This window comes from Anas acuta, chromosome Z, assembly GCF_963932015.1.
Source record: "Anas acuta chromosome Z, bAnaAcu1.1, whole genome shotgun sequence".
Lineage (NCBI taxonomy): Eukaryota > Metazoa > Chordata > Aves > Anseriformes > Anatidae > Anas > Anas acuta.
This window is the reverse complement of record NC_089017.1, coordinates 54,397,301-54,420,115: the sequence shown is the minus strand read 5'-3', so window position 1 is coordinate 54,420,115 and position 22,815 is coordinate 54,397,301. Positions and strand designations below refer to the sequence as shown.

Sequence of the window (22,815 nt, the reverse complement as noted above, 5' to 3'; positions counted from 1 at the left end):
TTTAATGTTCCTAGAAGCCACATTAAATTATGTGGTAAAGCAAGAAAAGAAGTATTCCATACCAATGCAGTCCCGACTGCAGACATTGAGAAAATTAAGTTTTATGTTCCAGGTACAAATAGGAATATTACAGCTTTTTGTACTCTTCCCACAGCCTATGTGTTTCCCTTTAATAGCTGTCTGTACTTGTACGAGCAGTGTTCAGCAATTGGTCAGTAGCACAGTTTCAAACTCAGTGAATCCAGTCAAATTCACAGCAGATTCAAGCTTCCTGGTTTGTAGATACACAAAATTAAGTTACAGTTGAATAGTGGCTGCCTAACATTCCAGATTGTATGCCTGTATAAATTTCTGTCTTCAACAGTGCAAGTGTACATACGAATACCTTTAAGATGTTTCAGTGTTGCTTAAGCAACATGTTATTATGTTACATGTCTTAACATATGTTAAGAATTGTGGAGTTTTGTGTATAACAGCTTTATTTTCCATTATAGGCTATAAAATTATTTTCTTGCCTAATTTGTTTTACTCAAACATTTAGTGATGTGTGTAAAATTGTACTTCAGTAACAATGAAATTCAATTATGATAAATGATGATTTATATTTAATGTCATACTGAATTTATAATATTTTTTAAATCAAAGACCTTAGCTTATTAGGAACTTAAAGGAATGGAATGACTCACTAACAAATCAAAACCACCTTAAAAGTAAGCCAGTTTTAAATGTTGCAGTGCCACCAAGTCTTAAAGAGTGCAATAAATCAATAGGCAATTGTACAGTTTATTAGAGGTATTGTAGGCAAAAATTAATAAATTTGTAATTGCATTTTGAAGTGCCAGCTCAAGATTTATCCTTGAACATGTACTACAGCAGGAACAATCAGAAAATCAATTAACCAGCCTTTTCATGTGATATTAGTTTACAGGAATTGTATTTGTATTCAATGCAGAGTCTTCAGGAAAAAGAAGTGTAACTAAGGAAAAGCATCTGATTGAGACAATACAAACCAATAATCATGGGTGATTAAAGTAAAATATCGTAGCATACCAATTACAACTCAGACATTTCTGTAACACAGATGTAGGGTCATCTGTCTGTTTTTGTATCTTTAGAATAAAGTATTTTCTTAGGATAGTTTGATTTTTTCATATAATCAGAATGCATAGTTGTTTTTCTAAAGTGACTTTGGTATATCTTATCTGAAACTGTCCATTGGGAAGTAAAAGGATTATAAGGTATTCTTAAAAAAAAAAAAAAAAAGTTCGAGTTGAAGTTTATATTTGTGCAGGTTTAAAATATCTGCATGTAAGTTTTCCCATTTCTAGAGAAGGCTTTTGTCTTGAAAAATGAACAAAAAATGAGATAAGAGTAACATTTATTTTAAGAATGAATCTGTGTTAACAGACTTCAAACAAACTTCCAACAAGTATTTTTAGTCAAATCTGAACAAATACTGCCTTCTGTCTTTCTTAGTGTTCAGGCAATATATGTATTTTAATACTTAACTAATTCTGAGAAAATACTTAACATCATTCTGAGAAAGACATATTGAATAATAATATAATTTTAATCTAAATTAGATCTGTAATTTGTTGTAGAAGGCATTTTAATACTATTACATTAGCTCAAATTCTCATTTTATATTGTTATTGATGTGTATTAATTGTTTAAGACAAATAATTGAAGTAATTCTAAAAAATTATATAAGATGAAATCAATAATGAAGGACTTCATGACTTCTGTTTATCACTAAGTTGAAAACTAAGTTTTTATTTGATAAGGTTTTAGTCCCATAACCCTTTTTGGCTTGTTTCTGTCTGTATTCTGAAAATTGCTCTCTGCCCATAGTGCTTATATGTATGAATTCATTGACTTGTTCTAGTGTGAAACAGGTCATTCTGAAACTGAGAAATGTTACTGAGCTTGAAGCAGCTGTTTTTGGTGTTGTTTGTTTTTTGTTTGTTTATTTGTTGTTGTTTTTCTGCTCAAATTAGCCTGTTGAAAATGAGGAGAGCTCAGTTTAGCACTTGTTCGACTTCGCTTCATTGTCACAGCTAGAAACCTAATTCTAATATGAAGTGTCACCTGACTGTATATGCACTATGGGAAAATAGTCTTGTAACCAAATAGTCTTGTAACCAATAGTCTTGTAACCAGTTTTACTAGACTAATTTTTAGAAAGATTAAAATGTCCTCCAAAGTTCAAGGCTTTGTTTTGATATTCAGTTTTCAAAGAAAAATATTTGTCAGTCTTTGACCCTTCCAGATTTTGTGTTTTCTCCTAATTTTCAATCTCCAGTTTGCAGCACTTTTTGACAAATGCAGTGTCTTGTGTATAATTAAATCTCTTACTTTAGCCCTGATTCTGCCTTCTTGTTAGAAGTCATTGTGCCTCATTTTGAAATGCATAACTCTTAAATCTGTGCTTTTTATTTTGTCCATGTAAACTTGTGCACTTCTTCCGTCTGTGTTATTTGTGCATACAAATTTGAGAGCAAGAGGAGGATGGTAGGCTACATGAATGGACCTCTTCATTTCAGTCACGCTGTGCTCATCATGAGCACGTCAGCTCAGCAGTTTTCATCTAGCAAGAGGCTTAAAATACTGTGTGATTCACTATCCATGCACCAATAAGCTGACCTGTAAGCTTGATTCTGTAGCATCTCACTACCTAACAAAGAAGACTGATCATGGACTGTGATGCAGGAAAGAATTTGAGACATTTAAAATATGTTGAACTTCAGTTTCAAATTCAGAAACTAGTCTTAGGGGAAAAAGAGGCTGGTTATAAATCAAACAATAAGGTACAAATCGTGGCAGCTGTATAAACATTTATTTTGTCAGCAAATTAAGTAAATGCTGATTATACCTCACAGGACATGAAGATGCATCCAGGAGACACATTAATGGCCTCCTATACACATTCAAATACTAAAATAAAATGTACAATGTTCTGTTCCTTTCACTATTTTCAGTTAGTTCTAAAAGGATTCAGTAGTACCAATCTGATCATTCATTCAGGCTATGCTCATACACCTAGAAGTTCAGAGTAATAAAACCTGTTGCCTGTTTTCCAAATATAGTGCTTACCCATAAACAACAAAGTTAGCATTTTAACTAAATTTATATATATTTTTAGCATCTTCAAATAAGATGCTAAAAGAAGAGTAAACTGAATAGTATCTTTCCCAAGTAGTATTTTGAAACTCTATTAAGTGAAATCATAGTGAAAAGTAAGTGAATAGACTTTCCACAGAGAATTTGTATGACTTGTTTTCATTGTAGTTACTAATTTCTTTATCCATAATTGGATCAAATATATTTGTTAAGTATAAAAGTGGAATTTGGAAAGCAAATACATAGAAGTCAAGAATCCCTTAATATCAGAGGAGAAATTCTCTCTTAATCTGCTTGCTATTACTTATCCTCTAATGAATGAATTTAATTTACAAAAGCAAGATTGCCCAAGTTCTTTGCAACTTAGTCATATGCCTGTTCCCTTTAAGCAGTGCACGAGTGAAGAAAATATATATATATTTTATAAGATCTAAAGCAACATACGATGTACATATAAGTACATAGATAAAATGTAAGGGACACAAACTTACACTTTTGCCCTCTGAAATGTGAAATGGATAATCTTTGTTATTTCAGTCATAACATTGGATTAATTCTAGAATGTATTTATCTATTTATTTGTTTATTTATTTTTGTCATAATTTTAGTCAAAGTAATGAAGGAGATGAAGAATTCAGTTGGAATGCTGTTCTCAGCAGGTCTTCTTCATTGAAGGTCTGGAAGTATAAGTGTTAAGTCCTATTTGACAACTATTTCTGACCTAGAGAACTTCCAGAAGACAGTCATTTTCAATTCTGAGATTTATGTGATTGGAGCTAATGTGCTCCAGCCACTTTGAACTGTAGGCTAGATTAGCTGCAGTTACCTTACAGATCTCTACAAGCCTTGAGAGTTTTTCTAGAAACTTGTTACTAAACAGCTTGGGTTTGAATTTAGCTAACATGTGATGGTTTTAAGTTAACAGATTTAGACATCCTAAACTTACAAGACTACTCTGTTGCCTCAGATTGCTTTAGTTTTGTTCTTATTTTTCAAGTCTTATTGACACACATCAACAAGTCCAACACTGAATGTTATAATCATCTGATGAACTGAATTTGTCAAAAACAACTTCAGGTTTCATTTGAATTATGTCTATTTGATTTTGTAAAAATATTTTTAAGTTTCATTTGGAAATGGAAAATTACCATGTAAAACCAAGTGTTTGGATTTGACAAATAATTAGTTAGGATAGAATGTAGGTTGGAGCTCAGCTATAACCAGACACAATTCACTTCTGTTTCCCATTGGCACTTTTAAGCTCCATTTCTAGTTTCTATACTATAAATATAGCTTCAGAACTTGGAAGTTTTAGGCAATGCTATGCAGGGAACTGTGTGGGATTTTTATTATCCTGTTTCCCAAGCAGTATTACAAAAATTGTTTGATGCAAACTCTGGGGTAGGGCTGAGAATTTACCTATGGGGGTGTTTTTTGAAACACAAACACATGTGTTTGAAATAAAAGATTGATACTGTTAATTTTGTTGATATTAAAGTTAGTAAACTATTTACATTTGATTCTGAAGCTTAATTTATAATTTTCTTGGCTGTTGTGTATTTCTAGTGTGTGGGTTTTTTTGTTGTTGTTTCTAAGCAATGCATTTCACTTAGGTATGTGTTAATTCTTATTTTCATGATGTATTTATAATTTACTCCTTCCTAAACAGTTAATTGGTAGTCTGTTGAAATTAGAGAGAAATTGAAGTCTATTGCTGCAAATACTCACGATTGAGTATGCATTTTCTTCTGTTTTCTGTTCTAGGCATCCTGTCACTTTTCTGACTTTCTAGATTCACCACCACAGAGACAGCTTTCAAATTTCTTAATTCCTCTGTGAGGCTACATTTAATCTCTGTATCTCCAGGCAGAGTTGCTTACAACTCTGTCAGAAAACGCAATGCACATTTCAAAAAGCTTTCTAACCATTGTAGCTGATAGAGTTTACATCACTAAGGTCTCATCTACTTCACCTATGCAAATGTTTTATCTGAAGTGTTTTGCTACCAGCTGTATAATTTTTGAATGAGACTTTCTTCCATGACATACTCTATTACTCCTTGTACGTTTATTTTGCAGGAACTTAATCCTACCTTAGTGTGTCTATAATATTCAGAGGAAAATCATATATGAAATATTACATGGAGGAGTTGTGTTTATAAGTCCAAAGAACTTCTGTGTTTCTCTGTTGCCACATAAAGGCCTCTTTTAACCTCTAACCTCCATATATCTATTTCTGTTTCACTCCCATCTTCAGATATCTTCACTATATTTATGTATATGCACGCATCTGTATATGTCAGACAGTCAAATATATTATATACTACAGCATACAGCAGAGTATGACCCACTTGTGTCCAATGATTCATGTTTGTGGAAACTGTCAGTCTTTTCTAGATCACATGTAACTATACAAAATACTATATATGTACTATTGTATGTATAACTGTGTAACACAATACAGTATAACACTACATATGATGCCATATTTGCAGATATACATATATTAAATCATAGAACCATCTAGGTTGGAAAAGACCTCCAAGATCATCAGGTCCAACTGTACACATATGTACTTGTGAAGGTTGCCTTTTATCACAGAGTAATTCTGCTTGAAGTGAAAGGTCAAAGCCACTGCTGCTTTGGAGCCTCACCTATAGTGGAAATACTGTGATGGTCTGTGCCAATGAACACTCTCCACTGGGCTGTCTTTTGGATTGTGTGTTGACTGTCACAGACTGTAGGTGAAGAGATCTATTTACCCTTAGATCATACATCATCCATGTTATTATGTAAAAAATAAGATTGATCTTTTGGTTTAGAATCTCAAGATAATCACTTAAAATTTATTTATTTATTTATTTTTAATTTGTCCTGATATTATCTGGGTTTTCCATGTCCTTGGCCCATTCTGTAGGATAGACCAAATAATCAAAAGTTACTTTTTTAAGCTAAAACCTATTTTTTTCTCTAAGTCAGTAATTATTTCCCTACTTAGACTGGGTGATACTGAAGTTCAAGACAGAGGTAATTTGATGTAGTTCAAAAGACACTTTATAAATCAGAAGAATTAACTAGGAACAGTACTCCGTTAGCACATTCTGCCAGTGGCTGAGCTCTGCATACAGAACACTTGTTCATGTTTTTCTTGAGCTCCTTTGACTGGACATAGCATTCAGCTTGCACTGAATGAGCTCTGTCTGAAGCTTGGCAGGAGCTGGAGAATGTTGGTATGTGTTGTAATGAACAGTGGAACATGGAAAGGATCAAGTGTGTTGGCACAAGCAATATCTCAGTATGGTGAGCTAAACGTAAGTGTTGTTCACTGCCAAGTCTCTGTCGCCTTGGAAATAAAGCCTTGGCCAGTGAACATTAGGTATTCCTATTAAATTTGTCTGTCTTTAGCCTGTGGTATTTCATTCATTTTAAATGTTTAAAGCAAAGTTCTAAAGAGGTTCTTGCATACATTGTCCTTCAGATATATGCTGAAACAAGTTGTAGATATGAGGATGACATACTCTTCTTCCTTTATTTGTTAACATTCTTTGGTTCAATTTCATTCGCATCAAAAACTTTAAGAACAAACTTACTGTATTTTCTACATTTGCTGCTAGAAACTAGTATGGCGATTTATGACTGTATTATAGTACTTCTGTAAATTCTGTAGTAAAAATGAAATTTGCAATTCAAAATATAGTGTACAGCACATTTATATGTGAATAGCTCCTGAATTTTCGGTATCATTTCTAAACTCACCTCAGAATAAATCTGAAGAACCTGTTTGCTAACAGAAGCATTCTGTATGAGTGCAGAAAAATATGAAAGTCAAGTAATTGTCTAAGGTCATGAAAACTGATCTGACTGCTACACCTAAAATTCTTCTTCTTGAAAATTTTCTGCTTTGTATCTCTTGCCCCCTGAATTTAGTAACTTAGCAATATAAGAGATAAAATTGAGATGAGTAAGGTTAATGGATGAGTCAGGTTAGCAGATACAGGCCTTTTCCTGTTGCATTTCAAATATATTCCACTTTTCTGTCCAGGGATTGTGCAGTCAAGTAATTGTGGAAACTGTCAAGTCTTTTCTAGATCATGGAGAGCCCCATAGATCACAGAAAAGATATTCAAGAAACATAAATCATTACTGTATTCTTTATTCTACTCTATTTTACTCTACTCTACTCTGCTCTGCTCTGCTCTACTTTATTCATTACTAACTGACCTCTGGGCTAACTTTGTGGAATAGGAATGTTTATCAGCTCGTCTTGTAAGGAACAGTAATACTTCTCCATTCAGTAAATACAGTATTTCAAAATGTGCCACATCAGTATTTTCCAGAGCCTTACTGATTAAGTGTCTCAGGTATGAAAGTTACACAGGTACATTTATATTGTTACATTCCACAAAAATATTTTTAATTTGCCTAGAAAATTTCACTGGATTTTGTTGCTTTGAACAAAATTATTTTTGCCTTGCAATGTTTACTATGCAAATTCAGTGTTGAACCATAATCCAGACAAATAATAACATTTATTTATTTATTTATTTGCATATTGGAAAAATATTAGTCATATTTAGGTATCTTTGTGAATCTCTCAACTGCTTTTAAAGTGTACCTTATGGTAATAAATACATCTAATAAATGTATACATACATAAATACTTTCTTTTTTTTTTTTTTCAATTCTTGCCATGTATTTGTTTTAATTTCAATGAATAAGGTACAATGAATAATTTCAATGTAATACCTGAAGAAAACTAACACTGTAGAGTGTCAAAATCACATAAAAATGCCTACTATTTCAGCTGAAGCTCTATTAACACTGAGCTCCTTCTGTCCTCTTGTCTTGATCATTCTAAAACACATTATAGCAGACTTCTCTCTTGGCCCTGTCTTTATTGTTCAGCTAATATGTCTTTATGTCATTTAAAATAACCTTGTCTGAAGCAATGCAAATTGATTATGGCCAAACATCATGTCATGAGTGGTTCAGGATGCTGTAGTATGGAAAATCTAGGTAGTTTATCCCTTTCTGCTTTTTGTGGAGTTATAATTCCCGTGTGTAAGTCTGTACATACATATGTGTGTGTTTGTATATATGTGTGTAAATTCACTGTATATCCAAACACTTTAGAAGTAACATAAATTTAATGAAAGAATGCTGTTAACTATATCAATAGGAATACTTTTGAAGTGCAACTCAGGATGAAAATAATTGGTAGAAGTTTATTTGAGTGGGGAAGTAAAGAGTTAAGACAGGCTGATGTGCATGTGTGGCGCTTATGTCATTATTGTGACACATTAATGTTGTCTTTTCTGTTGGTAGTTGTGAATTTTAACAATGGTTGTACAGTGGCTAATAGGTACTAATACATTGCACCAGATTAGACCAAAGATCTGTTTAGCTCTTATTCATGTCTTTGATGGCTGCCAGCTTCAAGTGTTTAGAGGAGTATATGAGAAGAGGGCAATCAGTTCAGGGACCAAAAAGTATGAAGAACTTTCTGTTGTTTCCCCAAGTTACATACCACAGAAAGAAGAAATGAAAATGTTTGTAACTCTGTGATCAATCTTTATATGGTAGTGCTGGAGTAAGAAGATTGTGACTCAGTTATGATGCCTGGGTTTTTAAAAATATTAGATGCTTACTAGGAGAGTGCTGTGGTCATATGAAATTGTACACCTGCCAGAGATGATCTGACATTATTTAACAATCAAGTAGAATTAGCAATGTTCGATCAGTGCAATTAAAACTATCAGACAGACCAGGAATTTTTATTGACAGCATTCTTCCCAATCAAGCAAAGCGACGTTCTTTATAAACTTTGAATGTTGTTAGTTTACCTACTTGTGGGCAAGCACTACACTACAGTATAGTTCTGTAGTGAATTTCTTTCCATTTTGATAGCAGCTTGTTTTTGTAAAATTAAGTTGAAATTTATTATTTTATTTATTTATTGCAGTCTTTCATAGAAATCATAGAAATCTTGAAGACAAGGTAAAATGATATTCACAAAAATTAATCTACTTCCACATGTATGGTGGAAAAATTTAGGCCTGACATGTTTACCTAGAAATGGAGAACAGTCCTCTTAATGAGTGTTTTTCTTCTTTAACAAACAAACAAGTAAATACATTTCTATATAATACAGAAATTACTGGATTTTACTCACAGTTTTGCTGTTCTCAAAGTTGATAATTCCGCAGACTTTGTGGAAGATTCAAATAAACACTGGTGATTATATAATACATTTTGTGCTTTAAAAAAATATAGGGGTACTTGCATCTTGGTTGTTCAGGATGGTTTCCTGTGTAGCTTGCATCTCTTGTTGATTGTCTCATGTTGATTGTCAATAGTTTGTTTCATGGCACTTTAATGGGTGAGGGAAGTGATATTTGAATATAAGAAGTTGGCTTATTTGACCTATGCTTTATTTGGTGTGAGTCGGGAGAATTTTTAGATATGCCAATACAATACTTCAAATTTCTTAAAAACAAAACAAAACAAAACAAAACAAAACTGTTTTCTAATTTACTCACCATTACTGAAAGCAAGTAAATTGTGATGTTTGTGTGCTTGTAACATGGATTTTAGGGGTTAATAGGTGATGCTAGTATACTTGAGTCTTTTGTGCATTCCACTTTATCTAATAATCTGTTCCTTGTTATTGAACACAAATGGAAATTTAAATGCTCATTTTAGGAAATAAAGCTAGAGCACTGTATGCCTTCTCATGTGTTGCCTAGTGATTCTGATTTCATGTTTATTTAGATTACAGAAAACAATTCAACTAGGTTAGTTAATAGAGCGTTTCAATTACAACTAAAATAAAATAAACTTTAAAATAATGCATTTGTTTTTTTCATGCTATCTGCTCCTCTACAGTGTGACTTCTGTATGGTCTGCAATAAAGGCTTATGTTTAAAATAGTGCCATCTAGGATTTGAGAGCTTGTTAAACATTGTTACAGTTAAAATGTAACAATGTCATTTGAGGTTAGAAGTCTCTTTTCCTGTATAGTCTCTTACTAACTAAAATGTGGCAAGATTGCTATTTCTAAAGATGTTTCAGGTTGTACTACAGTGCTTACAAAAAGTTACAAAGAAGTTAAAAGTTGTAAGATTTATTCTTATTTATTTGGATGGGATAGTTAACAATCTATGAGAGAGTATTTGTATCTCAGGAGTATGTATCACTGCAAATTGTGTTTGCAGCTTTTAGGTAAGTCGCAAGAATTTCACATTCCGATTCAAGGCAAATATTTTATACTGATCTTTGACATTTTCTATCAGTTTGTTCCATTTGCACCTTTCAGATTTTTTATTACTGTGTCAGGTATTTACAAAAAAAAGAATAATTGGCATGCTTTTTTAGTTTGTTACAGATCAGAAATGCCTCAAGATAAAAAATATTCTGCAGAAATTTAAAAAAATATATATCACATTTTTAAAAACTGAGTCAATATATTTCAAAACTGGAAAATAGTACACATATTGAAATAGTAACATATTTCAAACTTCACAGTTAGAAACATTTTTTTGATTTAAATGTCAATGCAATTTATGTTAAATCATGAAATGCACTCTTACCTTCTGATTTACTGTACTTCCTGCAAAAGGACTGACATTCATCTAACTGGCTCCAGTAAATATGGTTAAGGAATCCTAAAAACATCTTTTAGGTTCAAAATAGAGCAAGTGATTTCTCCTCTTGTTTACGTGAAACAGACAGTATATCTTAACTGAGCCTCAGTATGTGATACACAGAGATTTCTCTCTCCCTTGCCAGAATAATTTTGTTTGGAAAAAAAAAGTGAGTAGAAAGGGTAACTATTCTGTCACAGTACTGCAGATTTGCTTACATTTTGTCTTTCCCTATTCGATAAGAATTCAACAATGCAGTAAGTATATGCTGGAGCTCAAGTATATGTTCTTTTTCCTGTTCTCAGAATAAGTGCGTACTCTTATAATATAAATCCCTTCATTTTACTCAGCCCATTAGAAGAGGAAAATAGTAAGTATGGCTATCCCATTTCACTAAATGCTAAATACTTGTAGTTTGTTGTGTGGGTTTTTTTTTCCATTTTTTTCTTTACAACATTTTTTTTTGAGTTAAATCATTTCAGAAAAAAAAAATAGAGAGAGAGAGAGAAATATTGATAAAAGAATGTATTAAATAATAGCAATAGTATCTTGCTATTTAGTACCTACATTGCTATTTAGTAATAAATGAGAACTTTCTAACGAATACTCACTATTAAAAACTTATGTCTCACATAATTTACAACTTTTCTTCATGTACCAGTGGAGAAATTACAGAATATAGAGACAATATGTGGACTGTATATATGCATTTTACTTTGTAATTATTTTTTCTTTGTCTGTTTGTTTGTGTATTTTGAGTATGCATCCCTACAGGTGAATGACAGAAGTTATGGGCAGAATAAAAGTTATCACACACAGAGCTTTAAGGAGTAAGACCACAAGTCAAGAAAGTTTTAATAGCAGCAATTAATTGATTGAAAACATTAAAATGGATACGTAAGAATATAATCCATTGTAGCCTGGTATAATGACACTTTAAAATATAATTTTAATGTTTAAAAATTGTCATTGCAAGTGGATGAGATTGCAAGCTTACACACACTTATTAATTATACTAAAGTTTTAGTTTTAATTAGAGTAACTCTTTTGAGACTAAACCTTTTACCATTAGGCTGTTTGAAACCTATGAGATAAAAAGGACGGGTTCTTTCAGAACATTATTTACATGATTTTAATTAATGATTATAATCTCCATGGTCATTTTTGAAAAAGAGCATTTAATTCCTTAACCAGTTTTCATGATTTGCATTCTGCAAAAACATGTAAGCCCCGCAGGTTTATTATCTTCAATTTTTTTAAACCAAACTTATTTTTAGAGAATTTTATTTTGTTCCTGCTCCAAGTCCCATTTCCTATCATAACACCTGTTTCTCATGCAGAGTGAACTGACTGATAGAAAAGTAAGTTTGCTTCCTTTGCCAAGACAGAACATAGCCCTTGGCAAGGTTACCTTTGAAAATAGTTTTTCATGCAGAGACCATATACAAGCCCTGTTTCTGTTGCCAAGATCCTCTGACTAATGAAGGGTCGGAGCAATGGTGTATTCTTTCTCGTTTCTGGCGGCACGTATATGTAGCATTTCTTCTGAGAAAAGACACTTTAGTGTTTCAAACAGAAGTTAGAAGTTGAACCTTCTAGGAGGAAGGTCAGTGTTAGTTTTTACTGATAACAAAGAAGAAAGCAACGATATAGAAATATGAAAGATAAATTCTATGGCAAGCTGAAACTTAAAAACAATGAGTTTTCAAATGTTATTTTTAACAAAAATCAGTATGACAACTTTCATGTTTACAAAGTTGCTTTTTTGAACCTTAGTGCAGGCTTATGCTTAGAGTTCCTTATTGATGATTTGGAAAACTGATTCCTAACTAGGGAGAATTAGCATATAGGCTGAAATTACAGGTCAACACTCCAGGATCTCAGTTGCAGATCCTTTTTATTTATTTATTTATTTATTCTCCCTTTTTCCACTAAATGAAAAAAAAAAAAAAACATATAGCAAAAAAAGATGGGGTATTCCTTTTAGTACCAGCTTTGTTTAGAAACCACGACTATTATTAAAGTTCAATTTTTTCAAATGTGTGAAGCAACTATTTTTTTCTGTGACATAAAATGGATACTTGGGTATCTTCAGCTCAGACTTCTAAATAAAATATTCCTGTTAAACTTAATTAAAATGGATAGGGTGTAATCTATTAAAAAGACAGGATTTTTTAAAGTAAGACTTAATATTAACTGTCTCATATCTATGTAAATAAGGAATAAGTATATATTTTATCAACGAATGAACAAGAGAGAACAAAATGAAGTCACCTCAGATAACCAAATCAGTAGCTACTTTGTGGATATCCTCAGACACTTAATAGAAGATCTTAACTCTCAAAAAGTTGTTAGGGAACTTCTTGTATATTACAATTCTTAAGAAACCATAGCAGTCCATTCACACAAAGCACTCTTTAAGGTGAGGGCCTTAGCAAACTTAGCAGAACTCACAGTGATCAGAATTGGCTGCATATTAACAGCAACTCTAGCTAATTTTTCACAGACTGTTAACTATCTCATTATTATGAAAAAACACTGTCTTGCACCTCACATTAGATTTAACTGCTTGAAGGAGACACAACTTATTATCATTATTATCATTATTATTATTATCCTTTGTGATATCACCACACAGCAGAGAAAACACTGTTTTGGTTGTCTTCAGTGTACATTTCTGTACTCCAGCTTGATAGAACTTACTCTGAGTGCAACAATAATCCCAATAACTTGCTTTCATTGCAGATACATTTTTAAATGTAAACAAAGCGTCTTGGACTTGTGTCTTAGCTTTAAATAATAATTGTACTTTGAAATTTAAAATACTCTTGAACTAGATTTTTTTGTCCTTTGTTTTTCTTTGTTTAAATTTATATGTCATTCACATTTTAATTAAACATCAACACTGTATATGCAAACTGAATAGGTCCTAACAGATACAGTTTTGATACTGCACTTCTTGGGTATATTTTCTTTTTTGTTTTCAGATACAGACTCACTTATGTTCTTTGGCTTGTTACACAGAAGCAGCACAACAGACAGACAAGCTTTTTTTTTTTTTTTTTGCTTTCTTTTGAATTGTGAATATAATTGAAGATATCCTCTCATACCCATATTACATATATGCATGTAATTTACACACAATTAAATTAACTCAGAGTGAGGAGGAGTTAGTATTTTGAACAATAGTAACCACCTCTCAATATTCCTGTGGGAAAACACTTTGATAGGTGTTGCTAGGGGACAAAAAGGCATGACAAAAGGGACAGCAGCAGCACTTTTTCCTGGGGCAAGTTTGTGGCTACAATCCTATTGAAAATAATTGAACATGTCATAACAAATCTGAAAGAGGTCAACTTTGAAATTTTCTGATAATCTAATATTATTTAACTCGAGTGCTGCCTTTCCTATCGTGTTTGAACAGGCCTTTCAATATGGGAAATTTGAAGTGCCTCATACTGTTCAGTTAGCCTTACTGGAAATGAGGAAGATCTAGTTGAACTGCTTTCAGTCCATCCTAGACAGGGCAGTATCTCAGTACATCCATATCTAGTTACTCACTAGAGAGAAAGTCCACCAGAGAGAAACTTACAGCTACCTTGGAAGTTACTCTGCCTTATCTCTTACTGATTACAAAGCAAGCCCAGCCTTGCTAAAGTTAAGTCACACAGAGTCACAAAGTGACTGAGGTTGGAAAGGACCTCTGAAGATCATCTGTTCCACACCTTTCCAGGCATGGCTACCTAAAGCATGGTGCACAGGATCACATCCAGAGAAGATATTCAACCTCCACAACCACTCTGGGCAACCTGTTCCAGTGGTCTGTCACCCTCAGGGTAAAGATTTCTTTCCTCCTATTAAGATGGAACTTCCTGTATTTCACTTTGTGCCTGTTGCCTCTTTTCTTGTCATTAGGCATTACTGAAAGGAGCCTGGCCCCATCCTCCTGAAACCTTCCCTTAAGATATTTGTCTATATTGATAAGATCTCCTCTCAGTCTTCTCTTCACCAGGCTAAACAGGCCCAGCTCTTTCAAAACTCAAAAGAGAGATGCTCCAGTATTTCATCTTTGTAGACCTCCACTGGACTCCAGTATCTCCATGTCCCTCTTGTACTGAGGAGCTGTTCTGTCACCTTTCCAGAGATGGGGTGGAGGCTGACTGGCCTTTAACTTCCTCAGTCCTCCTTCTTGCCAAGACTGGAGTGACTCTGGTTTTCTTCCACTCCTTAGGCACCTCCCCTGTTGTCTACAATCATTTAAAGATGATGGAGAGTGACTTACCACTAACATCGACCAGCTCCCTCAGCACTCACAGGTGTATCTCATTCAGGCCAATGGATATGTGGGTGTCAACTTTGCTTAAATGATCTCTAACCTGCTCTTCTTCAACCAAGCAAAAGTCCTCCTTTTTCCAGACTTCCTCTCTTGTCTCCAGGGTCTTGAATTCCTGAGAGCTGGTCTTAGCAGTAAAGACTGAAACAAAGAAGGCCATCAGCAGCTGCCTTCTCAGTATCCTTCATTATCAGGGAACCCACTCCATTCATCAGTGAGCCCACATTTTCTATAGTCTTCCCTTTGCTACTGATGTATTTGAAGAAGTATTCTTGTTGTCCTTGACAACTGTTGCCAGATTTAATTCCAGACAGGCCTTAGCCTTCCTCATCATGTCTCTGCATACTCTGACAAGTATTTCACAGCACTTGTATTTTGTAGGGCTAATATTCAAAATGTGTTTTTAATTAACCACATAAGCCATGTATTTCAAGATTCATAAAGTTACTTACATACTCAGTTTGTGTAACTTGTAATCTTGTGGAAGATGTAGTAAAGTATGACAGTATAAAATAAATTGAATCCTTGTTTATAGATGCACATTAAATGCAGCTCTTATTACAAAGCTGTAGAATGCCATTTTTCTTTCTTCAGTCTTGTCATATGTTCTTTCAAACCAAGGACCATCCCTTGTTCAAACTAAGTAAAACTGCTTAATAACAAGAATGGGAGTTGGCTGTTGTATTTAATACTTCATTGAACCATAGGCTTCATCTACTGTAGGTTTGAAACTGCCTTCTTTATGTAAACCTGACACATACGCACCACAAATGGAGCTGAATGTGTCTAAGATAATTTTGAAGTTTCCTTTTTGTGCTAATAATGACCTTTCTAATTATGTTGACTTAGGTCTTGACTCAAAGGATAATTAGTTCATCTTTTTTTTTTTTCAAACATAACTTAGTATGTATTTTCAAAATCAGTACATTTCCTTGCTTCATCATTAGCAGTGCATCAGACATGAAGTGCTTGCTTACATTGAGGCATCTATATTGTACTATGTTTATATCTGTCTATCTATCTATCTATATAAAGTAGTGTAGAATCCTGAGCTTAATATCAGATTATAATTGGGTAGTTACTCTTGGGAGATGAGACTGAAGTGAGCAAAACAATAGGAACAGTACTATTTCTTCAACAAAGTTAATTAATCTCTCTCCTTTTTTCTTACGGCACTTCTGGGTAATTGTTGTTTAAATTGGACCCATTGCCATAGCTTTGTGATAAACAAGGTAACATTATTGTATAACATAAGATGTACCATGCACATTAATTTGCAAACTAAAATATTGTAACTATTAAAAAATTGTATACAAACAAGTAGCAAAACAAGTTGATTCCATAGTTCCAATTACTGAACTAGATACTGCATTTTGCCAGTAAATATTTGTAATAGTAGTTTTATACTCTAGGTTTTCTCATACTGAGTACACAACACAACATAGCTATCTTAAGAATTCCTTAGCTTTTATCAGTCTGAAATGCCAATAATTGCCTAAAGATATTTCCCCTAAAGCCCTATGGAAAAAAAAAAAAAAAAAAAAAAAGTGCAATGATAAAGCAACAGATTTGAAATGTTTTGGAAACTAGATAGTTTGCTAGTTTGGTACTACACAGAAATTGCTTATCTTCATCATGACTCTGTCATTTTCCCACTATGAAGCTGAGATACAGATGTCTGAGTTTCAAACTGCAGCTCATTTAGTCAATTAGTTAGTGGAATGTGAGGAAGATTAGAACCAAAGTAATGAAATTACCTGAGTAACTACTCAACTGATGAGGAATTCCTTATGTAAGATTGCTGGTCTGTTGTTGGATAATCAGACGTTTGTGGGTTTTGATTTTTTTTTTCTTTTGTTATTTAACAAATTCTTCCCTGATGCTCCTCTGACAAATTAAGAACTATTAGCTTCTGCAGTTTTATTTTATTTTATTACATAGATGTGTGCATGAGCTGATACTCTTCCAGCTATTCACTTGCTTATCTAGTGACCTTATTTACCTAAGGTAGCAAATACATGACTTGGAATAAGCTGCAGCAATCTAACAGAAAAACCCAAGCAATAAAAAAGAAAACAACTAATTATCTGGTTCTTTATTTCTGATTTTAAAATGCAGAAACAACGTCTGTAGCACTTTACTCTTTTATATATTTAGATTTTCTACATAGTTGTTCAGTATAATGTGTTTGATAACTAAGGCAGACACGCCAACTAAACTGAGGTTTGCACTGTGAGATCATTGTTCTGAATTTAATACAGAATCACAGAAACTGTAAGCCAGGAGGGATCTATGAGGATAGATGATCCCCCTGCAGGGGGTCGTATCAGGTCCCACTTGCTTCTGAAAGCAGGGCCTTAGCTGGGTTATCAAAAGCCCCACCAAGCCAAGTCTTAAATATATCCATTGAGGGAAATTGAGATTCCACCAGTTCTGGGAAACCTATTCAAAAGTATAATTACTGTCAGCATTGCATTAGTCCCTTCCCAGTGGAAGATTGGAAAAAAAAAGAAATCAAAAGAATGGGAGAAGTACATGTAAGTTTTAGCTCATATCTTAATAAATAAGTAAAAATAAAAATAATTTAGCAATTAGCTAAAACACATTCTAGAGAAATGAAGATGTTTTATTATTTCATTTGCCTCTGATTAAAATTACAGCCAAGAACTGGAGGTCGTCTGTTGGTTTAGCCCTTTATGTTGGCAATGACAAGTTCAATCATACTTTCTGTCATGTCCTAATTGTTAGTAATTCATCAAAGAAAAATCACTACTCTGAACTTGGAGCAGCAGCTCTTTGGGGAATTTGGTGAGACATTGCCAATTTTAAAACAGTATTGAATACCTCCTGTTGAAAAAGTAATTATTAGATCTCTTCATATCTTCATGTCTTTATAGGAGAGCTGAAAACACAAATCAATTTTGATAAGCACAGGACATATAAACTATTATTTTTACACTTCATATTATTCAAACACAATATCTCATTGCTAAGCATGCAATACAAGTATAGCTTGTCACTGAAAAAATTGAAGTTGTTTTTCTGTATTTAAAAGCCATGACATAGATACAGTCTAATTTTATATGTAATCTTTACTGATGGAAGTCTAATTGTGTTTTTGCAGAAAGAAAAAGATTCTTAAGTTTCAGTCTTTTAAAATTTTATCATGCAGAGTGGGTAGGTCATCAATAAACTAATGAATAGGAAAGCTGATTTAACCAGAACTTTCCAATTTTCTTTATATCTTATATAGAATTTTCAATTTGTTAGTTTTTAGGGAGAATATCCATTTATCCCTTCTTTACATTAATTTTCACAGATACTGCCTAACAAACCAACTTTACCAACCAATACATTTTTTGTTGTTTTTAAATTTATTTTGATAAAATTAAAAATTATTTTTCAGAGTCCAGAGAAAACCACTACCAACACAGGTAGCATGCAGTAACTCATTCAGAAGAGTTGCATTATTGATCAGTTCTGTGTTAGAAACCATATGTGTTTACATGGTATTCTCAAGTGGTACATCAAAAATACCTCAAATATAACTAAAACAGTATTTGTGCTTAGAAAACGTTAATGTTGCTTTTGAAAAAAAAAAAAAAGTTTTGCTTGTTTTTCACTAGGAAATTGACTGCTAAGAAGTAGTGTTTTATAACTTAACAGTCTTTTTATTTACTTACTTAGTAATGTATTTACTGTTCTAAACTTTTAAAAGTCTATTAATGACGACTGACATTTTATAAGCTTCTCTGTAAATAATTATCACATGTAGAAGCGTTTGATCTGAAGGTTTATTTATACTGTTCTAGCTTACATCTTTGGAACTACTCTCTCCATTACATTTTCTCATTTTCTGTTTTCTGAGTGCTCTTGTTGAGAAGCTGCTATTATTACTGATCAGATCTCTGAACTATACTCCCACATTGTGATATAAACTTTTCAGGAGATTCTTCACTAATTCAGATAGAAATTTGCAACAAAGTGATTAATCATTGATGGAAGATGTAAACTCAGCATGTCCTAATACATTCTCTCGCTGTCAAGATCACACACTGCTGCGGAATGTGCACAAGCCAAATAAAAATTATCAGGCTCCGAACAGGTATCAGGGTAAACAGTAGATCAAACCAAATAGCCTAAATAACCCATGTGGGGCATTAATTCTCTAGAAAAATCACATTCCAAAGTATTGTTTGCTTCTGTGTCACATTGCTATTAGGTATAATTATGCATCCATTATGGACATCTTAAATCAGAATTTGCCATATGAATTTCTTATTAAGCTGGCATGGATATTCCAAGAGCTACATTTTAACATTTAACTACAGGCAGAAAAGGATGACCCATTTCCTAGGACTTTCATATTTCTGTTCAAGGCAGGGCAGCAGTTGGTGCCAAACTCCTTAGATGCAGAGGCACATCCCCTGCTGATTCCTCCATGCAGCTGGCAAGCATGTATATGAAGTAACGTTGAGCAGAAGCACGTTTTTAAAAATCCAAACTTCAAACCTCTATTGTGTATGTTGACTTTTCTCACCGATTTTCATGCTGGATGGGCATTAAGCTCAGTGTTGTTTAGTGGGTATTGGTGTCAGGGAGGTGGCTGGACCAGATGATCTTGGAGGTCTTTTCCAACCCTAGTGATCCTATGATTCTATGACCATGCTGCTTCTAAAGTGAAATACATACAACTCTGGAACCTTTTTCTGGCCTCCTAATTTCTAGATAACTTCTCTCGCACTCATGTTAAAATTTTCTGGAAACTCTGCAAATCCATTTTAAAGGTTGTTGATCCCCTGTCTTTGTAGGGTGGTCTTAGAAGATTTTGTGTAATGAAATGGCTCACTACCACAACTTTTCATCTAAGTTTAAGCCTTTAGCAGCAGACCACTATGTTGGTCTTCCCTGGCCAACTACCGGTGTACTCCTGTATTTGAACAAGTACAACACATTCACTGTCTACAGTACCACTAATATATCTTGCTGTGTTGCTTTTTCAAATAAAACCTACTGAGAACAGGCCAGTCATCAGTGTTTTCTCCCTGCAGCTATTTTTAGCTTGTATTTAGATATCATTGAAGAAAAGCTGAAGTGCAAAATGAATTATAACTAGTTGAGGGTGAGAGAATAAATACTTTTTCATCAAGTTATTAGAAGAAAAATAAGAATGCAGGGAAGCCTGAGTTCATTTCTTAGCAGGAAACATGAACAAATGATAGATAATTCAGAGAAAACTTAAATATTTAGTGTCTTTTGCAAGACTTTTAAGTCCTTTCTGGGCATAATTGTGTAAGTTTGGCCTGTGGCTTCAGTTGTTTTCTGGAATAGAGAAGATTTTTGACACTGCACGGAAACCTTGAATGCCTGTCATTTTTAAATTTTAATGTGGGCTAGTACTAAAATAAATCTTAAACTAGATGCTTGTTTGATTTGTTCTTATATGCTACATAAAAGAAAAGATTTAGTCCAGTTTGAATTTCTATTGTAAGAAGGAAGGCCTACTTAAGATGTTTTCTGACATTTTACACCTTACTATATTGCTTGCCTCTTGTTGGCCTCACGTTTTTTGCTGTTGAATTTCCTCATACATCTTCTTCTCATTCCTAAATGTTACAGGAAGTTTGAAAACAGTGGTTTGAAAATGAACCACTGGTGTGCTTCTACATGTTTCCAGTACAATAGAGTAGTTGTGGCAACTTTTTACAAATGTGAAAGTAGCTAAGGCCAAAGCACTGGTTATATCTTATGCAGCATAATGTTCTATATGCCACGTGACATCTATCAGATTGACAGTAATCACTGTTAAAAGGTTTTCAGAGATAAACACTTGTAGAATGCCACAGAGATGTAGGAAAGGGGACCTGAAATCTCTTGTTGGAAGTATCCTGAAGTATCTGGATCTGTACTGTTAAAACTTCCCTTCTTGGAGATTTTACTTTATTCCTAGCAATCTTTTCCAATGTTTATTTTTTCAGCAGTGTTAAGCATGTTTTAGCATTTCTTACTGCAACTTGAGACCACTTCACCATTGATCAAAAGCAGAGAATATGTTATGTTGCTGTTTGCAGGTCTTGGAGTGGATGAGTGAAACTACCTCTACCCAAAAACTCCAGTCCCAAACCTTGCAGATCACGATATCTAGACTTTTCATCACTTTCCCTGCTTTTCTGTGGTTTCCAGACTAACTGGTACACAACTTTCTTGAAGTGCATGTCTCAAAATTCGCTACAATACTCTTCAGCAGCAGATAAAGAATTACTTCACAAGTCTTATAATCTGCTCATACTATACAGTCTTACATGATGATTGCCTGTTTGACAACAAATCCTAGTATTCATTCATCTTCAGTTTTTTATAAATTATAGTTTATAGATTTTTCTTCAGCTATTCCCTGTTCTCTGTTGATTAAGTAGATGTAAGAGAAATTATTGGACCTTTGCTGATTTGATTATTCCTAAACAAAGGACTTTTCATTTGTACTTATTGAATTTCATGGTATTTTTTAATCATTTCTACAATTGCTCAATATTGCTCTGAATTTTCGTTCAGTCCTCTAAACTGGTCTTTAATTTAATGAACATACTTTTTAGTCCATCATCCAAGTCAGTTTGAGGCATTGCTGTTGCAATTGTGGTAGCCATCTGATAATATGTGATTCCTTCAGTGAAAACTGAATTAAAAAGGGCATTTAATTCTGGTCTTTTCACCATTGTGTGTTGAGAGATTTCCTTAGGTTTTTTTTGTTTGTTTTGTTTTCTTATTTTTTCATTTCATTATTAAATAGAATAATCTAGTAATCCTTTTCTTTTGTCTTTGTGTAACGGCTGAAAATAGGTACAACACAATTTCTGCTGTTCTTTGTCCTTTGCTATTTTTTTTTAAGTTTGTGCACAATTCTTTTTCATTTTTGTTCCTACATTGTCAATCTATTACTTTTTACTTACGTTTGCTCGTTTGACACAGTATCCATTTCTATTTAATAATTTCTAAATTTAAGACTGTTGAAAGAATATGACCTGTCCAGAATGTCTTTTTGTTCTTCTTCCTCAGTCAGATAAATTGTGTGTGTTTAACTAGTAGTTTTGTTTCTGTAATGACTGGGAGGGAAGGGGGAGAGAGGGAAAAGAAAGGGAGAAGGAAGAGAGAGAAAAAAAAAAAAAAAGAAAGAGAGAGAAAGGAAAGAAAGGAAAGACCAAGAATAGTTGGAATATAATCAGTTCATGATCATTTTCATGAAGTTGTCTCCAACTTAATATTTTTAGAATTAGGAAATATATGCTCAAAATGCTTTATTCAAAAAAAAAAAAAAAAAAGTCTGCCTACATTTATTAGTTTTTTGTATGATTTTATAATGATTTTATAACACCTTGCAGATACAGCATAAGATAATATATTGTGGTGGTTTTACCCTGCTGGGCAGCTGAACTCTACCACAACTTCTCTCTCACTCCCCTCCTCAAAGAAAAAGGGGGGAGAGCATAAAATGGAAAGGGCTCAAGGGTTGAGATAAGGACAGGGAGTCACTCAACAATTACTGTCACAAGCAAAACAGACTCAACAGAAGGGAGATTAATATAATTTATTGCCAGTCACTAGCAGACTAGAGCAGTGAGAAACTAAAAGCAAACCAAAATCACCTTACCCCCATCTACCCTCTTCTACTTCCTTCCCCTTGAGCAGTGCAGGGGAACAGGGGAATAGGGGCTGAGGTCAATCC

General features: G+C 33.5%; 1 protein-coding gene and 1 long non-coding RNA gene across 2 annotated transcripts in view; both read left to right on the top strand.

Annotated features, from left to right (window-relative positions):
* The window catches only part of FBXL17 (F-box and leucine rich repeat protein 17), a 307,609-nt gene that overhangs the window by 150,684 nt on the left and 134,110 nt on the right, over positions 1–22,815 (top strand). The gene's annotated exons all lie outside the window — the stretch shown is intronic.
* LOC137848492 (uncharacterized) lies at positions 15,108–15,530 on the top strand. The gene is made up of 2 exons (XR_011091388.1): positions 15,108–15,272; positions 15,394–15,530. It is a non-coding gene; the product is annotated as an uncharacterized lncRNA (long non-coding RNA).